This window comes from Orcinus orca, chromosome X (genome assembly GCF_937001465.1).
Source record: "Orcinus orca chromosome X, mOrcOrc1.1, whole genome shotgun sequence".
Lineage (NCBI taxonomy): Eukaryota > Metazoa > Chordata > Mammalia > Artiodactyla > Delphinidae > Orcinus > Orcinus orca.
This window is the reverse complement of record NC_064580.1, coordinates 66,515,584-66,541,728: the sequence shown is the minus strand read 5'-3', so window position 1 is coordinate 66,541,728 and position 26,145 is coordinate 66,515,584. Positions and strand designations below refer to the sequence as shown.

The 26,145-nt window shown below is 38.6% G+C and overlaps 1 long non-coding RNA gene across 1 annotated transcript; it reads left to right on the top strand.

Moving 5' to 3' along the window:
• Positions 1-5,711: 5,711 nt before the first annotated feature.
• LOC125963141 (uncharacterized) lies at positions 5,712-20,886 on the top strand. Its single transcript, XR_007474960.1, has 3 exons — positions 5,712-5,810; positions 15,785-15,878; positions 20,782-20,886. It is a non-coding gene; the product is annotated as an uncharacterized LOC125963141 (long non-coding RNA).
• The last annotated feature ends 5,259 nt before the right edge of the window (positions 20,887-26,145 follow it).

Below are 26,145 nucleotides of genomic sequence, written 5' to 3'. Positions count from 1 at the left end.
ACCTTGGGCTGGAAATGAGCAGCCCAAGACTCCTAGGTCCACCTCTATCTCAAATCACTCCTTGTGAGGCCTAAGTTTTCTAATCTAGAAAGCAAAGGTAATAGTGTCTTCCTAGCCTGCCTCTATAGGGTGTTACACAGAAAATGAAAAATCCTTTTAAAAAATGACAGAAAGTATGGAACAAGTTTGTTAAGCCCACAATCCCTCAGCCCCAGTCCCAGGGCACAGTCAACCCCTGGGACTGGAGATAAGAGTGCTCCAAGCAGGACAATGGATCAGTTAAAGCATGCACTGCCTTCCCAGAACCTTCCACTCTGTTCCCTGAATCTGAAGGTTATTTAAATTGATGCTGTTGCACGTGGCATGTGAAGACTGTGTGTGTGGAGTGCTTCACAAGCAGACACGAGAATGGTCTGGGCATGAGTCCATATGTGTATGAGCAATCATTGGAGTAGGGGGACTAGGGATGCCAAGAGGCATAATGACTAATGTGCCTAAAGTGTATGAGTCACATCCATGTACAAAGCACAGCAGTGCCCATCCTCACTCCCTCACCCAGCCCTCTTTTCTACCTGCTATTAACTCACTCCTCCATCAAGACACCTTTGCTGAGGCTTGTGCAAGGAAAACATCCCCTCTCATTGTGATGCTGGCTTAGCGCCAGTCTACAAAGACAGCCAAGGAGCCCAGGCTCTGTCCTCCAGGAGCTCATACCTGTAATGGGAGAAAGAGACACTCACAGACTTGAAGACGTGACTCGCTGTTTAAGACATGTTTGATCTGAGCTACGTAAGGGACATCTAAGTGGAGGTTTCACGAACCAATGGAATATCTGAAGCTCCAGAAAAAGCACCAGAAAAAGGTAAAGTCTGGAGGTAGAGATTTGAGACTCATCTTGAAAGAGATCGTTGTTAAACCAAGGGAGTAAATAGGATTTGTCAGAGATATGAGGGATACCTTCTAGAGCAAGAATGGAAGAGGGTCAAGAAAGGGCTCCTGGGCCCAATTATTGTGAGAAATGAGAGGAAGAAGTCGGATAGTTCAACCAAGGAGACTGAGAAAGAACAGTCAGAAAGCAGAAGGAGAACCAAGAGAATGTCATCATGAAAATCTAGGGAAGACAGTTCTTAGAAAGAAGGTAAGCACAGAGAAAAGTGGTCAAGGAAATGAACACAGAATAAAAACTACTTGATTTGGTGAGCTTTGAAAGAATTAAGCCTTAAGGGCAAAATCTAGGCAGCAGAGAACTATTATCTGAGAGGTAGGGTTGTCAGAGCCGGCATCCAGGTTTGAAAGATTTGCAGACCAATGACAGGATGGAGGGAACAGCCAGATTCTTACATGAATAGCAACGTCAAGCAGAGGACTTTCAAGGAGAGGGAGATATCAAAGTCACCTTAGATTCCTTGGTCTCCCTCCTGTTTTCTTCCAATCTTATCCCACTTCCTGTCCTGTTCTATCCTGTTTCTAATAGATTACATTGAACTTGACTGAAGAAATATAGAACCATAGCAAATATTTGCCCTCTGATACAAGCTGGGATCTCCCTACTGTCCAACACATTTTCTAGGCATTTCATGTTCTCTCTCCAAAACAATGGTTTCAATTCTTGTCCACTTTCCTTAACTCATTGGCCTTCACCTATTCTTTCTTGGTAGATGATCTCATCTGCTATATGTACCTACAAGATAGTCTTATCAGACCCAAACTCCTTCCACTCTACCTCAGGTATCTCAAACTTTATACCCTTGTTCTCACTCTTTTCTTTCCTCCTGTCTTTGAGGAGAACATCAGTGCCCAAATCAATGCCTTCAATTCAATTACCCCTAGTCTCCCTCCAGAGCTCTGCTCCCTCATTTTATCCCTTCTCAGATTGATTTAAGTGTGTGCATCTTGTCTCCCCCCAAAAACTCTGAGCTCCTTGCATCAGAGACTGTTACACTGTTCCGCAGTTTCCACAGCAAAGCTTATAAAGAACAAATGACTTGAGAGAGCAACCTGATTTCAAGCATTCAATACATTACAAATCCTTGGAAAACCAGCTTCTGAGAAGCAGTTTAGCATAGTTGTTAAGAGCACATACTTCTGAGCCAGATTACTTGTGTTAGAATCCTGTTTCCATCATTACTAACTGTGTGATCTTGGACAATTCACTTTTTTCAAATTTCCAAACATATATAAAAGTTGAAAGAATTTTACAGTGAATACCCATATATCTACCTCTAGATTCTACCATTAATATTTTACTGGTTGCAGACATCAGCACACTTGCTCCTAAACACTGTAGCATGCATGTTATTAACTAGAATTTAGAATAATTTGTATTTAACTTCTCTGTGCAAGTTTCCTCATCTATAAAAAACAGGGATAATATTAGTAGCTACTTCAAAAACTTTGGGGGAGGGTTAATACAAGTAAACACTTAGAATAGTGCCTGCATATAGAAAGTAGTCAAAAAAGTTATTACTGTTTTGAGACTTCCCCGGTGGTGCAGTGGTTAAGAATCCGCCAGCCAATGTAGGGGACACAGGTTCGAGCCCTGGTTCGGGAAGATCCCACATGCAGTAGAACAACTAAGCCCGTGTGCCACAACTACTGAGCCTGTGCTCTAGAGCCCATGAACCACAACTACTGAGCCCATGTGCCACAACCACTGAAGTTCATGTGCCTAGAGCCCGTACTCTGCAACAGGAGAAGCCACTGCAATGAGAAGCCTGCACACCACAATGAAGAGTAGCCCCCACTTGCCGCAACTAGAGAAAGCCCATGTGCAGCAACGAAGATCCAATGCAGCCAAAATAAATTAATTAATTAAAAAAAATGTTATTACTGTTTTACCCCAACAAATCCCACGTATTCAATTGCTCCTAAGAGAAGCAGGTCAGTGTGCCAGTATTGCATCTCCTCCTTCCCCCCTTATTGCCACATACACACAAATTCATGAATTGTCTTCTAGGTCTTCTGAGGTCTCCACACCAATAGGAGTTTATCCTTTTCCCCCAAAGAGACAACTTCCTTCAACCTTCACACCCCTAAGCACTCAGTCACAGTGGCCTGAAGCCATAGAGCTTCCTCTTGCCTGTGTGACTCCTTTTTCATCTGTCTTTGCTGAATCATGGTTAGGGTCACTTGGACAGAACACTTGCAAAGGGCTACAGCAGTCTTTGTCAAAGGAAGTGTCTTTCTTCTACACCATATTGCCCTTGATTCTGTTTCAAATCACAGTCCAATCTAACTTGAAAAAAGAGGAAAAAACTGACTGGAATATTTGCCCTGTAAGCCAAATAAGCAACTTAGGGTAGCAAGGAGGGGAGGGTAAAGATTATGACCAAAGGCATTCCTCCCCTCTCCAAGAGGAGCCATGTTGCTGAAGAGACTTGCCTAACAATCCAATCACACAATCCACCTAATTACCTGAACAGTTTTCTCTCTGGGCCCCGTTGCCACACTTCTTGACCAAGCAAGCAGAATTCTGAGATGGTCTGCCAAGATTTCCCGCTCCTGGTATACACATCTCCCACTTATTCAATCAAACATTAATTTAGGTGGTGCTGTGAAGAGATTTTGCAGATTCAATTAAAGTCCCTAATCAGTTGACTTTATTTTAGGGAGATTATCCTGAGTGGGCCTGACCTAAGCAAGTGAGCACTTAAAATAAGTCAGAGACATTCAAATCAGCATAGGTTATCCTATTGGTCTTGGAGAGGCAAACAGTTATGTTATGAAATGCCTGTGGAGGAGGCCACATGGCAAAGACATGGGAGGCAACCTATAGTAACTGAGAGTGGTCCCCAACCAACAGCCAGAAAGAAAATGGAGACCTCAGTCCTACAACCACAAGGAAATACATTCTTTCCAAAATCAGTGACCTTAGAAGAGGACACAAGGCCTCAAATGAAACTGCAGCCTTGATGTCAGCCTGGTGATACCCTGAACGGAGGACCCAGATAATCTGTACTTGGATCCTGACCCATGGAAGCTGTGGGATAATAAGTTTGTGTTGTTTTAAGTCACTGAATTTGTGGTAATTTGTTACACAACAGTAGAAAACTAATACAGTGTGGAAATTCCTTCTTTTCCCTTAGGTCAGTGAAGACAAGTTTGGAATTTGTCAGAAAGAGTTTTTACCAGGAAACCAAGGGCAAACAAAACAACACAGATCCAGGTAATTTTATACAACATTGAACTCTGACCGAAGAGTAACTCAGACAAGTTGGTCTGTCTGACATAGCTAATGGAACATAACATCCCAGTTCTTTCTTCTTATACCTTAGCAATTCCTGGGGTGAAGGAGTCAGTGCTAAAGCAAGCCACTGAGACACAGAACCTCAGGTTCTGGGCTATGTCCTTTTTCACTTCCAAAGTCTACCTAGTCTTCTTTTTTATTGCTTTATTTATTTTTATTGAGGTGTAGTTGATGTACAATATTATATAAGTTTCAGCTCTACAACTTAGTGATTCACAGTTTTTAAACCAAATATGTCTTTTGTTGTACTACAACTCAAAGCCAATACCCTGTTGTTTGTGGTTCAGCTCCTCAATCATTCATCAGGTTTGTAAAGAAGGAAGAAAGCAAGAAAGTAAGTAAACATTTATGTGGTTTGTCAGGATGCTTTTTTTTTTAACATCTCTATTGGAGTATAATTTCTTTACAATGTTGTGTTAGTTTCTGCTGTATAAAAAAGTGAATCAGCTATATGTATACATATATCTCCATATCCCCTCCCTCTTGCATCTCCCTCCCACCCTCCCTATCCCACTCCTCTAGGTGGTCACAAAGCATCGAGCTGATCTCCCTGTGCTATGCAGCTGCTACCCACTAGCTATCTATTTTACATTTGGTAGTGTATATATGTCAATGCTACTGTCTCACTTCGTCCCAGCTTACCCTTCCCCCTCCCTGTGTCCTCAAGTCCATTCTCTACGTCTGTGTCTTTATTTCTGTCCTGCCCCTAGGTTCATGAGAACCATTTTTTTTTAGATACCATATATATGTGTTAGCATACAGTATTTGTTTTCTCTTTCTGATTTACTTCACTCTGTCTGTCATACAGACAGACTCTAGGTCCATCCACCTCACTACAAATAACTCAATTTTGTTTCTTTTTATGGCTGAGTAATATTCCATTGTATATATGTGCCTCATCTTCTTTATCCATTCATCTGTCAATGGACACTTAGGTTGCTTCCATGTCCTGGCTATTGTAAATAGTGTTGCAATGAACATTGTGGTACATGACTCTTTTTGAATTATGGTTTTCTCAGGGTATATGCCCAGTAGTGGGATTGCTGGGTCATATGGTAGTTCTATTTTTAGTTTTGTAAGGAACTTCCATACTCTTCTCCATAGTGGCTGTATCAATTTACATTCCCACTAACAGTGCAAGAGGGTTCCCTTTTCTCCACACCCTTTCCAACATTTATCATTTCTAGACTTTTTGATGATGGCCATTCTGACTGGTGTGAGGTGATACCTCATTGTAGTTTTGATTTGCATTTCTCTAATGATTAGTGATGTTGAGCAATCTTTCATGTGTTTGTTGGCAATCTGTATATCTTCTTTGGGAAATGTCTGTGGTCTTCTGCCCATTTTTGGATTGGGTTGTTTCTTTTTTTGACATTGAGCTGCATGAGCTGCTTGTATATTTTGGAGATTAATCCTTTGTCAGTTGCTTTGTTTGCAAATATTTTCTCCCATTCAGAGAGCTGTCTTTTCGTCTTGTTTATGGTTTCCTTTGCTGTGCAAAAGCTTTTAAGTTTCATTAGGTCCCATTTGTTTATTTTTGCTTTTATTTCCATTTCTCTAGGAGGTGGTTCAAAAAACTTGGCATAGAAGGAACGTACCTCAACATAATAAACACCATATATGACAAACCTACAGCCAACATCATTCTCAATGGTGAAAAACTGAAACCATTTCCACCAAGATCAGGAACAAGACAAGGTTGCCCACTCTACCACTATTATTGAACATAGTTTTGGAAGTTTTAGCCATGGCAATCACAGAAGAAAAAGAAATAAAAGGAATCCAAATCGGAAAAGAAGAAGTAAAACTGTCACTGTTTGCAGGTGACATGATACTATACATAGAGAATCGTACCAGAAAAGCACTAGAGCTAATCAATGAATTTGGTAAAGTAGCAGGATGCAAAATTAATGCACAGAAATCTCTTGCATTCCTATACACTAATGATGAAAAATCTGAAAGAGAAATTAAGGAAACACTCCCATTCACCATTGCAACAAAAATAATAAAATACCTAGGAATAAACCTACCTACCTAAGGAGACAAAAGACCTGTATGCAGAAAATTATAAGAGACTGATGAAAGAAATCAAAGACAATGCAAACAGATGGAGAGATATACAATGTTCTTGGATTGTAAGAATCAACATTGTGAAAATGACTATACTACCCAAAGCAATATACAGATTCAATGCAATCCCTATCAAACTACCTAGTCTTCTTGAACAGAAAGGCCCTTTCTGTTTTTGTTCTGGAGGTTTCTGAACCCTGTCTTTGGAGTTACATACCTTCCTGCATCAAAGTTGCAGTCACCTCTCCAGCCAGTCAGAGATTTTCAGGACTCTTGCCACTGGAAATCTTATCTTCTATTCTGGCCTAGTCTGCCCTCTGGTCTGTGGACCATTGACTGAAGCTTATTCATCAGCCAGTTTGTAGATTTGTGCTCTTTACTGAAGTGGAAACAACTGCCAATTGAAGCTTCATGGAGCTACCTCCTTATTCCCTACTTATAAGATCAAACGTGCCTCTAGAAGCTGCTTTATTCTCTTGGAACAAGGTGACATTCTTCAACTCCAGTCTCTGAAAAAAATTCCATGAAAATTCCCTAAGATCATGCTCAGAAGGTACAATTCCAGTTTGTATAATATTTTCCAGGATAAATAGCAATGTACAATCACCAAATTTCAGAGCTAAAAGGGACATTAGAGAGCATCTAACTCTGTGGTATCTAAACATGGCTTGTCAAGAGAATACACTGGGAAGTTTGTTTGGTACAGATCCTGTGTCCCACACCCAGATGTCAGCATTCAGGACACCTAGTGTACAGTTCAAGACTCTGTCCTTTCAAAAATGTTTCCAGATGATTCTGATGCTCAACTAGCTTTGCAAACCAATGCTTCTATTCTTCTTCCTTCCAGATATGTGGCATTCTTCTTCTATACCACTGTGAGTTACAGCACTGTCAAAGGCTGTCAGCTCTACCCTGGGCTCCATTCACTGTCATATTACTTTTTGAAGCCATGAATGGTAAAAGCAATGGTTAGCAATAATGATTTTAGAAAGAAGAAAGATATTTAATCCTCACAAAACTCTGTGGTGTGGGAGTATTATTGTTTCCATTTTATAGATGAGGAAACTGAGGATTCAGCAACTTGTTCAGGGTCACATAGATAAGTGGTGGACTGAGCAATGGAAAGAAAGTTCTCCTAAGTCTATTGTTCCTTTTGCTACTTCCCTGATGACTTTATTAGCCAAGTGATGGTGACTTCCCAGTGAGACTGGGGAAAGGGCTGGAGTACAAGGGAATATCAGGCAGGGACTAGGGACCAAGGCAAGGGAACCTAGGGAAGTGGTCCTCAATCTGGGATGTTTTTTGCCCCCCAGGGCAGGGGTCCCCAATTCCCAGGCCACGGACTGGTACTGGTCCATGGCCTGTTAGGAACTGGGCCGCACAGTTGGAGGCAAGCAGTGGGCAAGTGAGCAAAGCTTCATCTGCCACTCCCCATCACTTGCATTACCACCTGAACCATGCCCCCCTCCCCCCACTGTCCGTGGAAAAATTGTCTTCCACAAAACCGGTCCTTGGTGCCAAAAAGGTTGGGGACCGCTGCCCCAGGGGACATTTGGTAATGTCTGGAGACATTTTAAATTGTCACAACTGGGTCAGAGTCTGCAACTGGGTAGGGGGTGCTATTGGCACTTAATGAGTAGAGGCCAAGGATGCTGCTAGACTTCCTATAGTGCACAGGGCAGCCCCCCCTATATACACATATGCACACCAGTGAATTATCTGGCCTAAAACGTCAAGAGTGCCAATGAAACCTTGGCCTAGAGTGTAAGAAAATGGTCGAAGTTAGGGGTAATATGCTTATTCTAGCTAAAAATAGGGAATAAGGTAGAAATGAGGTAGAAATAAGGTAGAAAATAAGGCCAGAGCCCAGGCACCGCAATGCCCAGCCCCTGGCCAAAGGGGTCTCAGATATACTGTGGAGGTCTTTTGCTAAAGAGTCCTAAAAGTGATGCAGCAATTCTCCTTTTGTCTGGAACTTTTGAAAGGGGTCTTTAGAACCACAGTTCCCATCAGTTTTAGAACAGTTCACACTACTATGAGTGAGAGTAACTTACCCTCACAAAAGAGAGAAGACTCAGCAGAAAGGGACATGGAGAAAAAAAGCAGAGAAACAGAAATAGAGACATGGGCAGCATACAGAGAGAACAAGCTTCAGAATATGCACAGGAAATAGCCAAAAGAGATTCTACTTGGATACTCACAAAATAAATCATGTAACTGGGAAAAAATTAATCTAAGAAAGACATGTTTCTGAGGTAGGAGGAAGCTGAAGAATGCCAGGGCTGAGAGATATCTGGCCTTGCTAACCAATGAGCCAGGGGTTGGCCTTAACCTGTGGCGAGTTGCAGAGGTCATTCTGGTGATGCCTGGACTGTCCCAAGGTCCAACTGGGGCACAGGGAGATCTGGTTCTCTAGCCAGGGTTCTAGTCATTAGGGAAAATACCCTGACCTAGGCAGACTGGCAGTGGGAGGCCTAGAGAAGATCTTGAAATATGATCCTGGAGAATCAGCCAGGATGATTAGTGAAGACCGGTGAAAGAAACTAAATCTGGACTGGAGCAAGCGTGAGGAGGGAAATGATAGCAACCTGCATGTATTTGGACTGTGTAAACACAACTAAATGGAATGGATGGGGTGGGGGTAGCGGGATCATAAGCAAGAGGGTGCTGAATCTCAGAGGAAGAAGGGACCAAACAGGGATTTAAGGACACTAAAGACCATCTCTACCTGCATTCCAAATGTGTTTGGGCTGGTCCCGCGTGCCAAAATCAACTCTTGCTTGGTCAGTGGAGAAGGTAAATCCCAGGTCATGATCATATTTGTATCAGACCCTACCACCCAAACTTTCTTTATCCAGAGTTGTCTCTGGAATATAGTAAATTCTCAAGGCAATATAGTTCTCTGGGGAAGGAGAGGTCCCTTCCAGGTAAGGTGGACACAGAAGGCTTTACAAAGGTCAATTGCTTGACTCCATTTTTGAACAAATCTTTACTAAAGACCAAAATGTACAGAAGATTGTTCTAGGAAATGTTGGGAATACAGAGGAAATGTTGGACATTTTCCCTGTCTTCCAATAGTGTATAACATCCTTCAGGAAAACATGTCAACAGAGCCATACAATGTTAGTTGCATCACTGTTTATCACTGATAAAGGCAGTCAGTACATGCAAAGAAGTCCTAGGATGCCCAGACAGTCTGACAGTGAGGGCACTGAGACCTAACGTCCAGTGAGACTTCTTAGAGGGGCAGGGCCTTGAATGATAACTAAGATTTAATGAGGCTGAAAGAAAAAAGGAAGGTTAGTTTAGGGGAACAGAACAACCAAGAACATAGTTTGGGTGTAAAACAAGATCTTACTAAGGAATAAGTGTGGGAGGATGCTTCCTGATGACACTCAAATCATTCTCCAAAGGTGACCACAGAACAGATTACTTACCATTTCTGCTTACATATAAGGTCAGCTTTCAACCAATCCTTTACTAAGTTAGATAAAGCCTTCCCTGACTTGGCCCTGTGCTTATTATGACTTCCTTTCCACAATGACCCAACTGGCTGGCTCCTTAATATGGCTTTCTGATAGCTGGATTATCTTCTACCTTCTGGGATTACTAAATGAATAAATATTTGTCTAGCTGTGTTAGGTCAGGACACCTAGAAAGGCCTGAGTGATTCAATTTCAATACACATAATGTGGAGATGTGTTCCACGCCTGCCTGGGGAATGTTAACAGATATGAACCCCAAAAGGAGCTGTGACTACATCTGAGAGCCAATTTAAGGCCTCCAATGGAAAGGAGGAAGAAAACCCCATGCCCCTTCTAAATCTGTCTGGTATTTGTAGCCACCAAGTTACAGGAGCTGCTTTTGACTGTTTTCACTATCAGCACAATGAAAGGATGTTAAACTACTTAGAGGAAGGTGGTACTTTTCTTTGGCACCTGAAAAGTCTTACTCTCAATGGAAAATCCTTATTATACATTGAGTATAGTCAACACTATAGGACAAGTGTTACTATAATGGAAAAGGGAAACAGACTGATGGTCCCTCCTACCACAGTCTGCAACCTCTTTCTGTAATGACCTGCCTGGCTCCCTGCCCAGGTATTCCTCTGTGCCACACAGCCACAGGCACTTTGTTCATTCATTCACTCATTTAATTTTTCATTCAACAATTTTTTACCAAGCACCAGCACTGGGATATCAGGTACTGGGGATCTAATCAAATGAAAAAAATCCTAGTCCCTGTTCCCCTGAAGCTTACATTCTGCTGGAGGAGACTGACATTTAAAAATCACACAAATAAATATATACTTATAACGTGTGATCAGTACTATGAAGGAAAAGACCAAAGTACAGTTGATTCTCATTATTCACAGTTGTTACACTCTATAAAGTTGCCGCCAGGGGCTTCCCTGGTGGCGCAGTGGTTGAGAGTCTGCCTGCCGATGCAGGGGACGCAGGTTCGTGTCCTGGTCCGGGAAGATCCCACATGCCGTGGAGCGGCTGGGCCCGTGAGCCATGGCCGCTGAGCCTGCGTGTCCGGAGCCTGTGCTCCGCAACGGGAGAGGCCACAGCAGCGAGAGGCCCGCATACCGAAAAAAAAAAAAAAAAAAGTTGCCGCCAACACTAAATTAGTGAATCCTGAACCACTGCTCCCGGCGAAATACAGACTTAAGTTCCTGTGAGCCCCTGGTCACAATGCTTTTATCAACTGATCAACACATAGCTTTGTTTTATGTGTGTCTCTGTTTAAAGATAGTTTATTTAATATAAGTTGTTGAGTCATGAACATTTAACTCATGGCCAACATCACTGTAACTCAAGCCTGAATGAAGCTTATCAAACACATATTTTTTCTGTAAGACGTCACAATCTTGTGCTTAGGAACACTAGACAGCACTTCAGCACTATGCATGAAGGCCATTTTAAATAGCAAAATCACCAACAAAAAGCACATAAAAGGGGAAGAACATGGCACTAAATAGATTTCAAATAGGACTCTTGTTTACAAAATGAGAGCTGAAACAAAAGGCAGAGTATTGCCCTGTTCAACCTCAGCTGGGAACACATGCCTTGGACAACTCAAAATTCTCACTGCTCTATGCCTCTTCATGAATGATTGCCAAAATGGCATGAATATTTTAAAATTTTTAAATTCAATTTATTTAAATTTTAAAAAGTTCACCCATTTCTCCTACCCCCACCATCCACCTCTTGCAGTCACCATCTGTTTTCTGTACCTATGAGCTTTTTTTTTTTAATGATTCCACATGTAAGAGAGATCATATGTTATGTGTCTTTCTTTGTCTGACATTTCAGTTAGCATAATGCTCTCGAGGTCCATCTATATTGTAGCAAATGGTAAGATTTCATTCTTTTGTATGGTTGAATAATATTCTGTTGTATATACATATACACAATTTCTTTATCCATTCATCCAATGATGGACACTTCGGTTGTTTCCATGTCTTGGCTATTGTAAATAATGTGGTGATGAACATGGGGGTGCAGATATCTTTTCAAATTAATATTTTCATTTTTTTCAAATAAATACCCAAAGTGAAAATGGTAGATCATATGGTAGCTCTATTTTTAATATTTTGAGGAACCTCCATACTGTTTTTCATAGTGGTTGCACCAATTTACATTCCCACCAGCAAGGGCAGGAGGGTTTCCTTTTCTCCACATCCTCCCTAACACTTGTTATTTCTTGTCTTTTTGATACTAGCCATTCTAAAAGGAGTAAGGAGATATCTCATTGTACTTTGATTTGCATTTCCCTGATGATTAATGATGTAGAGCATCTTTTCATGAACTTGTTGACCATCTGTATGCCTTCTTTGGAAAAATGTCTATTCAGATCTTCTGCCCATTTTTTAATCAGATTTTTTTTTACTATTGAGTTGTATGAGTTTTAAAATATATTTTGGATATTAGCCCCTTATCAGATATATGATTTGCAATTATTTTCTGTCATTCAGTAGGTTGCCTTTTCATTTTGTTGATGGTTTCCCTTGCTATGCAGAAGGCTTTTAGTCTGTTGTAGTCTCACTTGTTTATTTTTGCTTTTGATGTGAGATTTAAAAAATAATCACCAGGAACTATGTCAGAAGGTTTTCTTCTAGAAGTTTTATAGTTTCAGGTCTTATGTTCCAGTATTTAATCCACTTTGAGTTAATTTTGGCATATGGCATAAGATGTTCAGTTTCATTCTTTTGCATGTGGTTATCCAAACCTCTCAACACTATTGAAGAGACTGTGTTTTCCCATGTATATTCTTGGCTCCTTTGTCATAAACTAATTGGTCATATATATATGTTTTTATTCTGGGCTCTCTATTCTGTCCCACTGATCTACATGTCTATTTTTATGCCAATACCACACAGTTTTAATTACTATAGCTTTGTAATATACTTTGAAACCAAGCATTGTTATGCCTCCAGCTTTGTTCTTTTTTCTCAAGACTGCTTTGACTATTCAGGGTCTGCTGAGCTTCCATACATATTATAGGATTATTCTATTTCTGCAAAAAGCTCCATTGGAATTTTGATAGAGATTGTATTAACTTTGTAGATTGCTTTGGTTAGTATGGATATTTTAACAGTATTAATTCTTCCAACCCATGAGCGTGGAATATCTTTCCATTTATTTGTGTCTTCAATTCCTTTAATTAATGTCTCATAGTTTAGAGTGTACAGGTCTTTCACCTGCTTGGCTAAATTTATCACTTGGTGTTTTATTCTTCTTGATGCAATTGTAAATGGGATTGTTTTCTTGATTTCATTTTCTGATAGCATGTTATTAGTGTATAAAAACACAACAGATTTATGTATATTGATTTGTATCCTGCAACTTTAGTGAATTTGTTTATTAGTTATAATAGTTTTTTTTAACATCTTTATTGGAGTATAATTGCTTTACAATGGTGTGTTAGTTTCTGCTTTTTAACAAAGTGAATCAGTAATACATATACATGTATCCCCATATCTCTTCCCTCTTGCATCTCCCTCCCTCCCACCCTCCCTATACCACCCCTCTAGGTGGTCACAGTTATAATAGTTTTTTGATGGAGTCTTTAGGGTTTTCTATATATAATATCATGTCATCTGCAAATAGTGACAGTTTTACTTCTTCCTTTCCAATTTAGATGCCTTTTATTTCTTTTTCTTGCCTAATTGCTTTGGCTAGGACTGCCAATAATATGCTGAAAAAAAGTGGGGAGAGTGGATATCCTTCTCTAGTTCCTGATCTTAGAGGAACTGTTGAGTATGATGGTAGCTGTGGGCATCTCATACATGAAATGTATTATGTTGAAGTCTGGTCCCTCTATACCCACTTTGTTGAGAGTTTTAATCATAAACAGATGTTGAATTTTGTAAAATGCTTTCTTTGCATTTATTGAGATAACCATATGAATTTTAGCCTTCATTTTGCTAATGTGGTGTATCACATTAATTCATTTGCAGTTGTTGAACCATCCTTATATCCCTGGAATAAATTCCACTTGATCATGGTGTATGAACTTTTAGTGTATTGTTGAATTCAGTCTGGTAATACTTTGTTGAGGATTTTACCATTTATGTTCATCATGGATATTGGCTTGTAATTTTCTTTTCTTTCTTTCTTTTTTTGGTAGCATCCTTGTCTGGTTTTGGTATCAGTGTAATGCTGGCTTTGTAAAATGTGTTTGGAAGGGTTCACCCCTCTTGTATTGTTTGGAAGTATTTGAGAGGAAATGTTACTAATTCTTTGGTTGGTGGAATTCACCAGTGAAGTTTTCTTATCCTGGACTTATATTTGGGGGGAAGTTTTTGAATACTGATTCAATCTCCTTACCAGAAATAAATTTGTTCAGATTTTGTATTTCACCAAGATTCAGTCTTGAGGGGTTGCATGTTTCTAGGAATTTATCCATTTCTTTTAGGTTGTCCAATTTTTGGGCATATATTGTTTATAGTAGTCTCTTATGATCCTTTGTATTTTTGTGGTATCGGTGGTAATATCTCCTCTTTCAATTCCGATTTTATTTATTTGTGTCCTGTCTACTTTTCTTGCTGAGTCTAGCTAAAGTTTTGTCAAGTTTGTTTATCTTTTCAAAAAAGCAGCTCTTAGTTTTATTGATTTTTTTCCTACAATTGCTTTAGTCTTTATTTCATTTATTTCTGCTCTAATCTTTGTTATTTCCCTCCTTCTACTAACTTTGGTCTTAATTTGTTTTTCTTTTTCTAGTTCGTTGTGGTGTAAAGTTAGTTGTTTTTTTTCTTTTTTTCTTTTTTTTACATCTTTATTGGAGTATAATTGCTTTATAATGGTGTGTTAGTTTCTGCTTTATAACAAAGTGGATCAGTTATACACATACATATGTTCCCATATATCTTCCCTCTTTCATCTCCCTCCCTCCAACACTGCCTATCTCACCCCTCTAGGTGGTCACAAAGCACTGAGCTGATATCGCTGTGCTATGGGGCTGCTTCCCACTAACTATTTATTTTATGTTTGGTAGTGGATATATGTCCATGCCACTCCCTCACTTTGTCACAGCTTACCTTACCCGTCCCCATATCCTCAAGTCCATTCTCTAGTAGGTCTGTGTCTTTATTCCTGTCTTACCCCTAGGTTCTTCATGACATTTTTTTCCCTTAAATTCCATATATATGTGTTAGCATACGGTATTTGTCTTTCTCTTTCTGACTTACTTCACTCTGTATTACAGACTCTAGGTCCATCCACCTCATGACAAATAGCTCAATTTCGTTTCTTTTTATGGCTGAGTAATATTCCATTGTATATATGTGCCACATCTTCTTTATCCATTCATCCGATGATGGGCACTTAGGTTGTTTCCATCTCCGGGCTATTGAAAATAGAGCTGCAATGAACATTTTGGTACATGACTCTTTTTGAATTCTGGTTTTCTCAGGGTATATGTCCAGTAGTGGGATCGCTGGGTCATATGGTAGTTCTATCTGTAGTTATTTAAGGAACCTCCATACTGTTCTCCATAGTGGCTGTACCAATTCACATTCCCACCAGCAGTACAAGAGTGTTCCCTTTTCTCCACACCCTCTCCAGCATTTATTGTTTCTAGATTTTTAGATGATGGCCATTCTGACTGGTATGAGATGATATAGCATTGTAGTTATGATCAGCATTTCTCTAATGATTAATGATGTTGAGCATTCTTTCATGTGTTTGTTGGTAGTCTGTATATCTTCTTTGGAGAAATGTCTATTTAGATCTTCTGCACATTTTTGGATTGGGTTGTTTGGTTTTTTGTTATTGAGCTGCATGGGCTGCTTGTAAATTTTGGAGATTATTCCTTTCTCAATTGCTTCATTGGTAAATATTTTCTCCCATTCTGAGGGTTGTATTTTCGTCTTGTTTATGGTTTCCTTTGTTGTGAAAAAGATTTGAAGTTTTTTTAGGTGCCGTTTGTTTATTTTTGTTTTTATCTCCATTTCTCTAGGAGGTGGGTCAAAAAGGATCTTGCTGTGATTTTTGTCATAGAGTGTTCTGCCTATGTTTTCCTCTAAGAGTTTGATAGTTTCTGGCCTTACATTTAGGTCTTTAATCCATTTTGAGCTTATTTTGGTGTATGGTGATAGGGAGTGATCTAATCTCATAATTTTACATGTACCTGTCCAGTTATCCCAGCAACACTTATTGAAGAGGCTGTCATTTCTCCACTGTACATTTCTGCCTCCTTTATCAAAGATAAGGTGACCATATGTGCGTGGATTTATCTCTGGGCTTTCTATCCTGTTCCCTTGATCTATCTTTCTGTTTTTGTGTCTTGATTACAGTAGCTTTGTAGTACAGTCTGAAGTTGGGGAGACTGATTCATCCAGCTCCACTTTTCGTTCTCAAGATTGCTTTGGCTATTCGGGGTCTTTTGTGTTTCCATACAAATTGTGAAATTTTTTGTTCTAGTTCTGTGAAAAATGCCACTGGTAGTTTGATAGGGATTGCACTGAATCTGTAGATTGTTTTGGGTAGTAGAGTCATTTTCACGATGTTGATTCTTCCAATCCAAGAACATGGTGTATCTCTCCATCTATTTGTATCATCTTTAATTTCTTTCAACAGTGTCTTATAATTTTCTGCATACAGGTCTTTTGTCTCCTTAGGTTGGTTTATTCCTAGATATTTTATTCTTTTTGTTGCAATGGTAAATGGGAGTGTTTTCTTGATTTCACTTTCAGATTTTTCATCATTAGTGTATAGGAATGCAAGAGATTTCTGTGCATTAATTTTGTATCCTGCAACTTTACCAGATTGATTGATTAGCTCTAGTAGTTTTTTGGTAGAATCTTTAGGATTCTCTATGTATAGTATCTTGTCATCTGCAAAGAGTGACAGCTTTACTTCTTCTTTTCCAATTTGGATTCTTTTTATTTCCTTTTCTTCTCTTATTGCTGTGGCTAAAACTTCCAAAACTATGTTGAATAAGAGTGGTGAGAGTGGGCAACCTTGTCTTTTTCCTGATCTTAGTGGAAATGCTTTCAGTTTTTCACCATTGAGGACAATGTTGTGTGTGGGTTTGTCATATATGGCCTTCATTATGTTGAGGAAAGTTTCCTCTAGGCCTACTTTCTGCAGGGTTTTTATCATAAATTGGTGTTGAATTTTGTTATAAGCTTTCTCTGCATCTGTTGAGATGATCATATGGTTTATCTCCTTCAATTTGTTAATATGGTGTATGACGTTGATTGATTTGCATATATTGAAGAATCCTTGCATGGAATAAACCCCACTTGATCATGGTGTATGATCCTTTTAATGTGCTGTTGGATTCTGTTTACTAGTATTTTGTTGAGGATTTTTGCATCTGTGTTCATCAGTAATATTAGACTGTAGTTTTCTTTCTAAGTTACATCCTTGTTTGGTTTTGGTGTCAGGGTGATGGTGGCCTTGTAGAATGAGTTTGGGAGTGTTCCTATCTCTGCCATATTTTGGAATAGTTTGTGAAGGATAGGTGTTAGCTATTCTCTAAATGTTTAATAGAATTCGCCCGTGAAGCCATCTGGTCCTGGGCTTTTGTTTGTTGGAAGATTTTTAATTACAGTTTCAATTTCAGTGCTTGTGATTGGTCTGTTCATATGTTCTATTTCTTCCTGATTCAGTCTTGGCAGGTTGTGCTTTTCTAAGAATTTGTCCGTTTTTTCTAGGTTGTCCATTTTATTGGCATAGAGTTGCTTGTAGTAATCTCTCATGATCTTTTGTATTTCTTCAGTGTCAGTTGTTACTTCTCCTTTTTCATTTCTAATTCTATTGATTTGAGTCTTCTCGCTTTTTTTCTTGATGAGTTTGGGTAGTGGTTTATCAATTTTGCTTATCTTCTCAAAGAACCAGCTGTTAGTTTTATGCATCTTTGCTATCATTTCCTTCATTTCTTTTACATTCATTTATGATCTGATCTTTATGATTTCTTTCCTTCTGCTAAATTTGCGGTATTTTTGTTCTTCTATCTCTAATTGCTTTCGATGCAAGGTTAGTTTGTTTATTCGAGATGTTTCCTGTTTCTTAAGGTAGGATTGTATTGCTATAAACTTCCCTCTTAGAACTGCTTTTGCTGCATCCCATAGGTTTTTGGGTCGTCGTGCCTCCCTTGTCATTTATTTCTAGATATTTTTTGATATCCCCTTTGATTTCTTCAGTGATCACTTCGTTATTAAGTAGTGTAGTGTTTAGCCTCCATGTGTTTGTATCTTTTATAGATCTTCTCCTGTAATTGATATCTAGTCTCATAGCGTTGTGGTCAGAAAAGATACTTGATATAATTTCAATCTTTAAAAATTTACCAAGGCTTGATTTGTGAACCAAGATATGATCTATCCTGAAGAATGTTCCATGAGCACTTGAGAAAAATGTGTATTCTCTTGTTTTTGGATCGAATGTCCTATAAATATCAATTAAGACTATCTTGTTTAATGTATCATTTAAAGCTTGTGTTTCCTTATTTATTTTCATTTTGGATGATCTGTCCATTGGCGAAAGTGGGGTGTTAAAGTCCCTTACTATGAATGTGTTACTGTCGATTTCCCCTTTTATGGCTGTTAGTATTTGCCTTATGTATTGAGGTGCTCCTATGTTGGGTGCCTATATGTTTATAACTGTTGTACCTTCTTGGATTGTTTCCTTGATCATTATATAGTGTCCTTCTTTGTCTCTTCTAATAGTCTTTATTTTAAAGTCTATTTTATATGATACGAGAATTGCTACTCTAGCTTTCTTGTGATTTCCATTTGCATGGAATATCTTTTTCCATCCCCTCACTTTCAGTCTGTATGTGTCTCTAGGTCTGAAGTGGGTCTCTTGTAGACAGCATATTTATGGGTCTTGTTTTTGTATCCATTCAGCCAGTCTGTGTCTTTTAGTGGGAGCATTTAATCCATTTACATTTAAGGTAATTATCGATATGTATGTTCCTATTCCCATTTTCTTAATTGTTTTGGGTTTGTTATTGTAGGTCTTTTCCTTTTCTTGTGTTTCTTGCCTAGAGAAGGTCCTTTAGGATTTGTTGTAAAGCTGGTTTGGTGGTGGTGAACTCTCTCAGCTTTTGCTTGTCTGTAAAGGTTTTAATTTGTCGATCAAATCTGAATGAGATCCTTGCTGGCTTGAGTAATCTTGGGTGCAGGTTTTTCTCCTTCATCACTTTAAATATGTCCTGCCCGTCCCTTCTGGCTTGCAGAGTTTCTGCTGAAAGATCAGCTGTTAACTTTATGGGGATTCCCTTGTGTGTTATTTGTTGTTTTTCCCTTGCTGATTTTAATATGTTTTCTTTGTATTTAATTTTTGACACTTTGATTAATATGTGTCTTGGCGTGCTTCTCGTTGGATTTATCCTGTATGGGACTCTCTGTGCTTCCTGGACTTGTTTAACTCTTTCCTTTCCCATATTAAGGAAGTTTTCAACTATAATCTCTTCAAGTATTTTCTCAATCCCTTTTTTGTCTCTTCTTCTGGAACCCCTATAATTCATGTTGGTGCATTTAATGTTGTCCCAGAGGTCTCTGAGACTGTCCTCAGTTTTTTTCATTCTTTTCTCTTTATTCTGCACTGCAGTAGTTATTTCCAATATTTTATCTTCCAGGTCACTTATCAGTTCTTCTGCCTCAGTTATTCTGCTATTGATCCCAACTAGAGTAGTTGTTTTATTTTTATATTTCTTTTTTTTAAAACATCTTTATTGGTGTATAATTGCTTTACAATGGTGTGTTAGTTTCTGCTTGATAACAAAGTGAATCAGTTATACATATATATATGTTGCCATATCTCTTCCCTCTTGCAACTCCCTCCCTCCCACCCTCCCTATCCCACCCCTCCAGGCAGTCGGAAAGCACAAAGCTGATATCCCTGTGCTATGCAGCTGCTTCCCACTAGCTATCTACCTTATGTTTGGTAGTGTATATGTGTCCATGATTCTCTCTCACTTTGTCACAGCTCACACTTCCCCCTCCCCATATCCTCAAATCCATTCTCCAGTAGGTCTGTGTCTTTATTTCTGTCTTACCCCTGGGCTCTTCATGACATTTTTTTTTCTTAAATTCCATATATATGTGTTAACATATGGTACTTTTATTTCTCTTTCTGACTTACTTCACTCTGTATGACAGACTCTAGGTGTATCCCCCTTATTACAAATAGCTCAATTTCGATTCTCTTTATGGCTGAGTAATATTTCATTGTATATATGTGCCACATCTTCTTTATTCATTCATCCGATGATGGGCACTTAGGTTGTCTCCATCTCCGGGCTATTGTAAATAGAACTGCAATGAATATTTTGGTACATGACTCTTTTTGAATTATGGTTTTCTCAGGGTATGTGCCTAGTAGTAGGATTGCTGGGTCATATGGTAGTTCTATTTGTAGTTTTTTAAGGAACCTCCATACTCTTCTCCATAGTGGCTGTACCAATTCACATTCCCACCAGCAGTGCAAGAGTGTTCCCTTTTCTCCACACCCTCTCCAACATTTATTGTTTCTAGATATTTTGATGATGGCTATTCTGACTGGTGTGAGATGATATCTCATTGTAGTTTTGATTTGCATTTCTCTAATGATTAATGATGTTGAGCATTCTTTCATGTGTTTGTTGGCAGTCTGTATAGCTTCTTTGGAGAAATGTCTATTTAGGTCTTCTGCCCATTTTTGGATTGGGTTGTTTGTTTTTTTCTTATTGAGCTGCATGAGCTGCTTGTAAATTTTGGAAGTTAATCCTTTGTCAGTTGCTTCATTTGCAAATATTTTCTCCCATTCTGAGGGTTGTGTTTTTGTCTTGTTTATGCTTTCCTTTGCTGTGCAAAAGCTTTGAAGTTTCATTAGGTCCCATTTGTTTATTTTTGTTCTTATTTCCATTTCTCTAGGAGGTGCGTTAAAAAGGATCTTGCTGTGATTTATGTCATAGAGTATTCTGCCTATGTTTTCCTCTAAGAGTTTGATAGCTTCTGGCCTTACATTTAGGTCTTTAATCCATTTTGAGCTTATTTTTGTGTATGGTGTTAGGGAGTGATCTAATCTCATACTTTTACATGTACCTGTCCTGTTTTCCCAGCACCACTTATTGAAGAGGCTGCCCTTTTTCCACTGTACATTCCTGCCTCCTTTATCAAAGATACGGTGACCATCTGTGCGTGGGTCTATCTCTGGGCTTTCTATCCTGTTCCATTGATCTATCTTTCTGTTTTTGTGCCAGTACCATACTGTCTTGATTACTGTAGTTTTGTAGAATTGTGTGAAGTCAGGGAGTCTGATTCCTCCAGCTCCATGTTTCTTTTTTTAAATTTTTAATTATTTTATTTTTTACTCTATGAATTGCCTTTGCAGCATCCCATAGGTTTCAGTAGATGGTGTTTCCACTTGCATTTGTTTTGAGGGTTTTTTTTTAAATTCAATTTTTATTTGTTTTATTTATTCAATTTTGGCTGTGTTTGGTCTTTGTTGCCCAGTGCAGACTTTCTCTAGTTGTGTCGAGCAGGTGCTACTCTTCACTGCAGTACACAGACACTACTCTTCATTGTGGTTCGTGGGTTTCTCATTGCGGTGTTTTCTCTTGTTGTGGCAGCTCCGTTTTTCCTTCTCAAGATTGGTTGTCTATTCGGGGTCTTTTGCATTTCCATATAAATTGTGAAATTTTTTGTTCCAGTTCTGTGAAAAAAGCCAGTGGTAGCTGGATACGGATTGCATTGAATCTGTAGATTGCTTTGGATAATATAGTCATTTTCACAATATTGATTCTTCCTATCCAAGAAAATGGTATATCTCTCCATCTATTTGTATCATCTTTAATTTATTTCATCACTGTCTTATAATTATCTGCATACAGGTCTTTTGTCTCCTTAGGTAGGTTTATTCCTAGATCTTTTATTCTTTTTGTTGCCATGGTAAATGGGAGGGTTTTCTTAATTTCACTTTCAGATTTTTCATCATTAGTGTATAGGAATGTGAGAAATTTCTGTGCATTAATTTTGTATCCTGCTACTTTACTAAATTCATTGATTAGCTCTAGTAGTTTTCTGGTAGCATCTTTAGGATTCTCTATGTAGAGTATCATGTCATCTGCACACAGTGATAGCTTTACTTCTTCTCTTCAGATTTGGATTCCTTTTATTCATTTTTGTTTTCTGATTGCTGTGGCTAAAACTTCCTAAACTATTTTGAATAATAGTGGTGAGAGTGGGCAACCTTGTCTTGCTCCTGATCTTAGTGGAAATGCTTTCAGTTTTTCACCATTGAGGATGATGTTGGCTGTGGCTTTGTCATATATGACCTTTTTTATGTTGAAGAAAGTTCCCTCTATGCCTACTTCCTGCAGGGTTTTTATCATAAATGGGAGTTGAATTTTGTTGAAAGCTTTCTCTGTATCTATTGAGATGATCATGTGGTTTTTCTCCTTCAATTTGTTAATATGGTGTGTCACATTTATTGATTTGCATATATTGAAGATCTCTTGCATTCCTGGGATAAACCCCACTTGATCATAATGTATGATCCTTTTTTTCTTAACATCTTTATTGGAGTATAATTGCTTTACAATGGTGTGTTAGTTTCTGCTTTATAACAAAGTGAATCAGTTATACATATACATATGTTCCCATATCTCTTCCCTCTTGTGTCTCCCTCCCTCCCACCCCTCTAGATGGTCACAAACCACCGAGCTGATCTCCCTGTGCTATGTGGCGTCTTCCCACTAGCTATCAATTTTATGTATGGTAGTGTATATATGTCCATGCCACGCTCTCACTTTGTACAGCTTACCCTTCCCCCTCCCCATATCCTCAAGTCCATTTTCTAGTAGGTCTTTGTCTCTCTGCTTTTTATTTATTACTTAAAAATTTGTTTTAGTTTAATAACTTTATTTTATCTTACTTTTAAAATTTTATATTGTCCTCTTTCTTCCTTCCTTCCTCCCTTCCTCCCTTCCTTCCTTCCTTTCTTTCTTTCTTTCTTTCTTTCTTTCTTTCTTTCTTTCTTTCTTTCTTTCTTTCTTTCTTTCTTTCTTTCTTTCTTTCTTTCTTTCTTATTTTTCTCCATTTTATTCTGAGCCATGGTGATGAAAGGCTCTTGCTGCTCCAGCCAGGAGTCAGTGCTGTGCCTCTGAGGTGGGAGAGCCAACTTCAGGACACTGGTCCACAAGAGACCTCCCAGCTACACATAATATCAAATGGTAAAAATCTCCCAGAGATCTCCATCTCAACACCAACACCCAGATTCACTCAATGACCAGCAAGCTACAGTGCTGGACACCCTATGCCAAACATCTAGCAAGACAGTAACATAAGTGTATGATCCCTTTAATGTGCTGTTGGATTCTGTTTGCTAGTATTTTGTTGAGGGTTTTTGCATCTATATTCATCAGTGATATTGGCCTGTAGATTTCTTTCCTTGTGACATCTTTGTCTGGTTTTGGTATCCAGGTGACGGTGGCCTCTTAGAATGAGTTTGGGAGTGTTCGTCCCTCTGCTGTATTTTGGAAGAGTTTGAGAAGGATAGGTGTTAGCTCTTCTCTAAATGTTTGATAGAATTCGCCTGTGAAGCCATCTGGTCCTGGGCTTTTGTTTGTTCGAATATTTTTAATCACAGTTTCAATTTCAGTGCTTGTGATTGGTGTGTTCATATTTTCTATTTCTTCCTGGTTCAGTCTCGTAAGCTTGTTCCTTTCTAAGAATTTGTCCATTTCTTCCAGGTTGTCCATTTTTTTGGCATAGAGTTGCTCGTAGTAATCTCTCATGATCCTTTGTATTTCTGCAGTGTCAGTTGTTACTTCTCCTTTTCCATTTCTAATTCTATTGATTTGAATCTTCTCCCTTTTTTTCTTGATAAGGTGGCTAATGGTTTATCAATTTTTTTATCTTCTCTAAGAAAGAGCTTTTAGTTTTATTTGTCTTGGCTATTGTTTCCTTCATTTCTGTTTCATTTCTTTCTTATGTTATCTTTATGATTACTTTCCTTCTGCTAACTTTGGGTTTTTCTTCTTCTTCTTTCACTAATTGCTTTAGGTTTAAGCTTAGGTTGTTCATTTGAGATGTTTCTTGTTTCTTAAGGTAGTATTGTATTGCTATAATGTTCCTTCTTAGAACTGCTTTTGCTGCATCCCATAGGTTTTGGGTCGTCGTCTTTTCCCTGTCATTTGTTTCTAAGTAGTTTTTGATATCCTCTTTGATTTCTTCAGTGATCTCTTTGTTATTAAGTTGTGTTTTGTTTAGCCTCCATGTGCTTGTATTTTTTTATAGATTTTTTCCTGTAATTGATATCTCATTGCAGAGCATTGTGTTCGGAAAAGATACCTGATATGATTTCAGTTTTCTTAAATTTACTAAGGCTTGTTTTGTGACCCAATATATTATCTATCCTGGAGAATGTTTCATAAGCACTTGAGAAGAATGTGTATTCTGTTGTTTTTGGATGGAATGTCCTGTAAATATCAATTAAGTCCATGTTGTTTAATGAATCATTTAAAGCTTGTGTTTCCTTATTTGTTTTCATTTTGGATGATCTGTCCATTGGTGAAAGTGGGGGGTTAATGTCCCCTACTATGATTGTGTTACTGTCAATTTCCCCTTTTAGGGCTGTTAGTATTTTCCTTATGTATTGCGGTGCTCCTACGTTGCGTGCATAAATACTTACAATTGTTAAATCTTCTTCTTGGATCTATCCCTTTATGATTACATAGTGTCCTTCTTTGTCTCTTGTAATAGTCTTTATTTTAAAGTCTATTTTGTCTCATATGAGAATTGCTATTCCAGCTTTCTTTTGATTTCCTTTTGCATGGAATATCATTTTCCATCCCCTCAGTTTCAGTCTGTATGCTTCCCTAGGTCTGAATTGGGTCTCCAGTAGGCAGCATATATACGGGTATTGTTTTTGTTTCCATTCAGCCAGTCTATGTGTTTTGGTTGGAGCATTTAATCCATTTACATTTAAGGTAATTATTGATATGTATGTTTCTATTCCCGTATTCTTAATTGTTTTGGGTTTGTTATTGTAGGGCTTTTCCTTCTCTTGTGTTTCCTGCCTAGAGAATTTCCTTTAGCATTTGTTGTAATGCTGGTTTGCTGGTGCTGAATTCTCTTACCTTTTGCTTGTCTGTAAAGATTTTAATTTATACATCAAATCTGAATGAGATCCTTGCCTGGTAGAGTAATCTTGGTTGTAGGTTTTTCTCCTTCTTCACTAAAAATATGTCCTACCACTCCCTTCTGGCTTGCAGAGTTTCTGCTGAAAGATCAGCTGTTAACCTTATGGGGATTCCCTTGTGTGTTATTTGTTGTTTTTCCCTTGTTGCTTTCAATATTTTTTCTTTGTATTTAATTTTGATAGTTTGATTAATATATTTCTTGTGCTTCCCTGGTGGCACAGTTTTTGAGAGTCCGCCTGCCGATGCAGGGGACACGGGTTCGTGCCCTGGTCCAGGAAGATCCCACATGAGCCATGACCGCTAAGCCTGCACGTCCGGAGCCTGTGCTCTGCAACGGGAGAGGCCAAAACAGTGAGAGGCCAGCATACCACAAGAAACAAAAACAAAAACAAAAAAATATGTTTCTTGGTGTGTATCTCCATGGATTTATGCTGTATGGGACTTTCTGTGCTTCCTGGACTTGAATAACTATTTCCTTTCCCATATTAGGGTATTTTTCTACTATAATCTCTTCAAATATTTTCTCAGTCCCTTTCTTATTGTCTTCTTCTTCTGGAACCCCTATAATTCGAATGTTCATGCGTTTAATGTTGTTCCAGAGATCTCTGAGACTGTCCTTAGTTCTTTTCATCATTTTTTCTTTACTCTGCTCTGCTGTAGTTATTTCCACTATTTTATCTTCCAGGTCAGTTATCCGTTCTTCTGCCTCAGTTATTCTACTATTGATCCCTTCTAGAGAATTTTTAATTTTATTTATTTTGTTATTCATCATTGTTTGTTTGCTTTTTAGTTCTTCTAGGTCCTTGTTAAACTTTTCTTGTATTTTCTCTATTTTATTTCCAAGATTTTGGATCATCTTTACTCTCATTATTCTGAATTCTTTTTCAGGTAGACTGCCTATTTCCTCTTCATTTGTTAGGTCTGGTGGGTTTTTACCTTGCTCCTTCATCTGCTGTGTGTTTTTCGTCTCCTCATTTTGCTTAACTTACTGTGTTTGGGCTCTCCTTTTCACAGGCTGCAGGTTTGTAGTTCCCGTTATTTTTGGCATCTGTCCCCAGTGGCTAATGTTGGTTCAGTGGGTTGTATAGGCTTCCTGGTGCAGGGGACTAGTGCCTGTTTTATGGTGGATGAGGCTGGATCTTGTCTTTCTGGTGGGCAGGTCCACGTCTGGTGGTGTGTTTTAGGGGTGT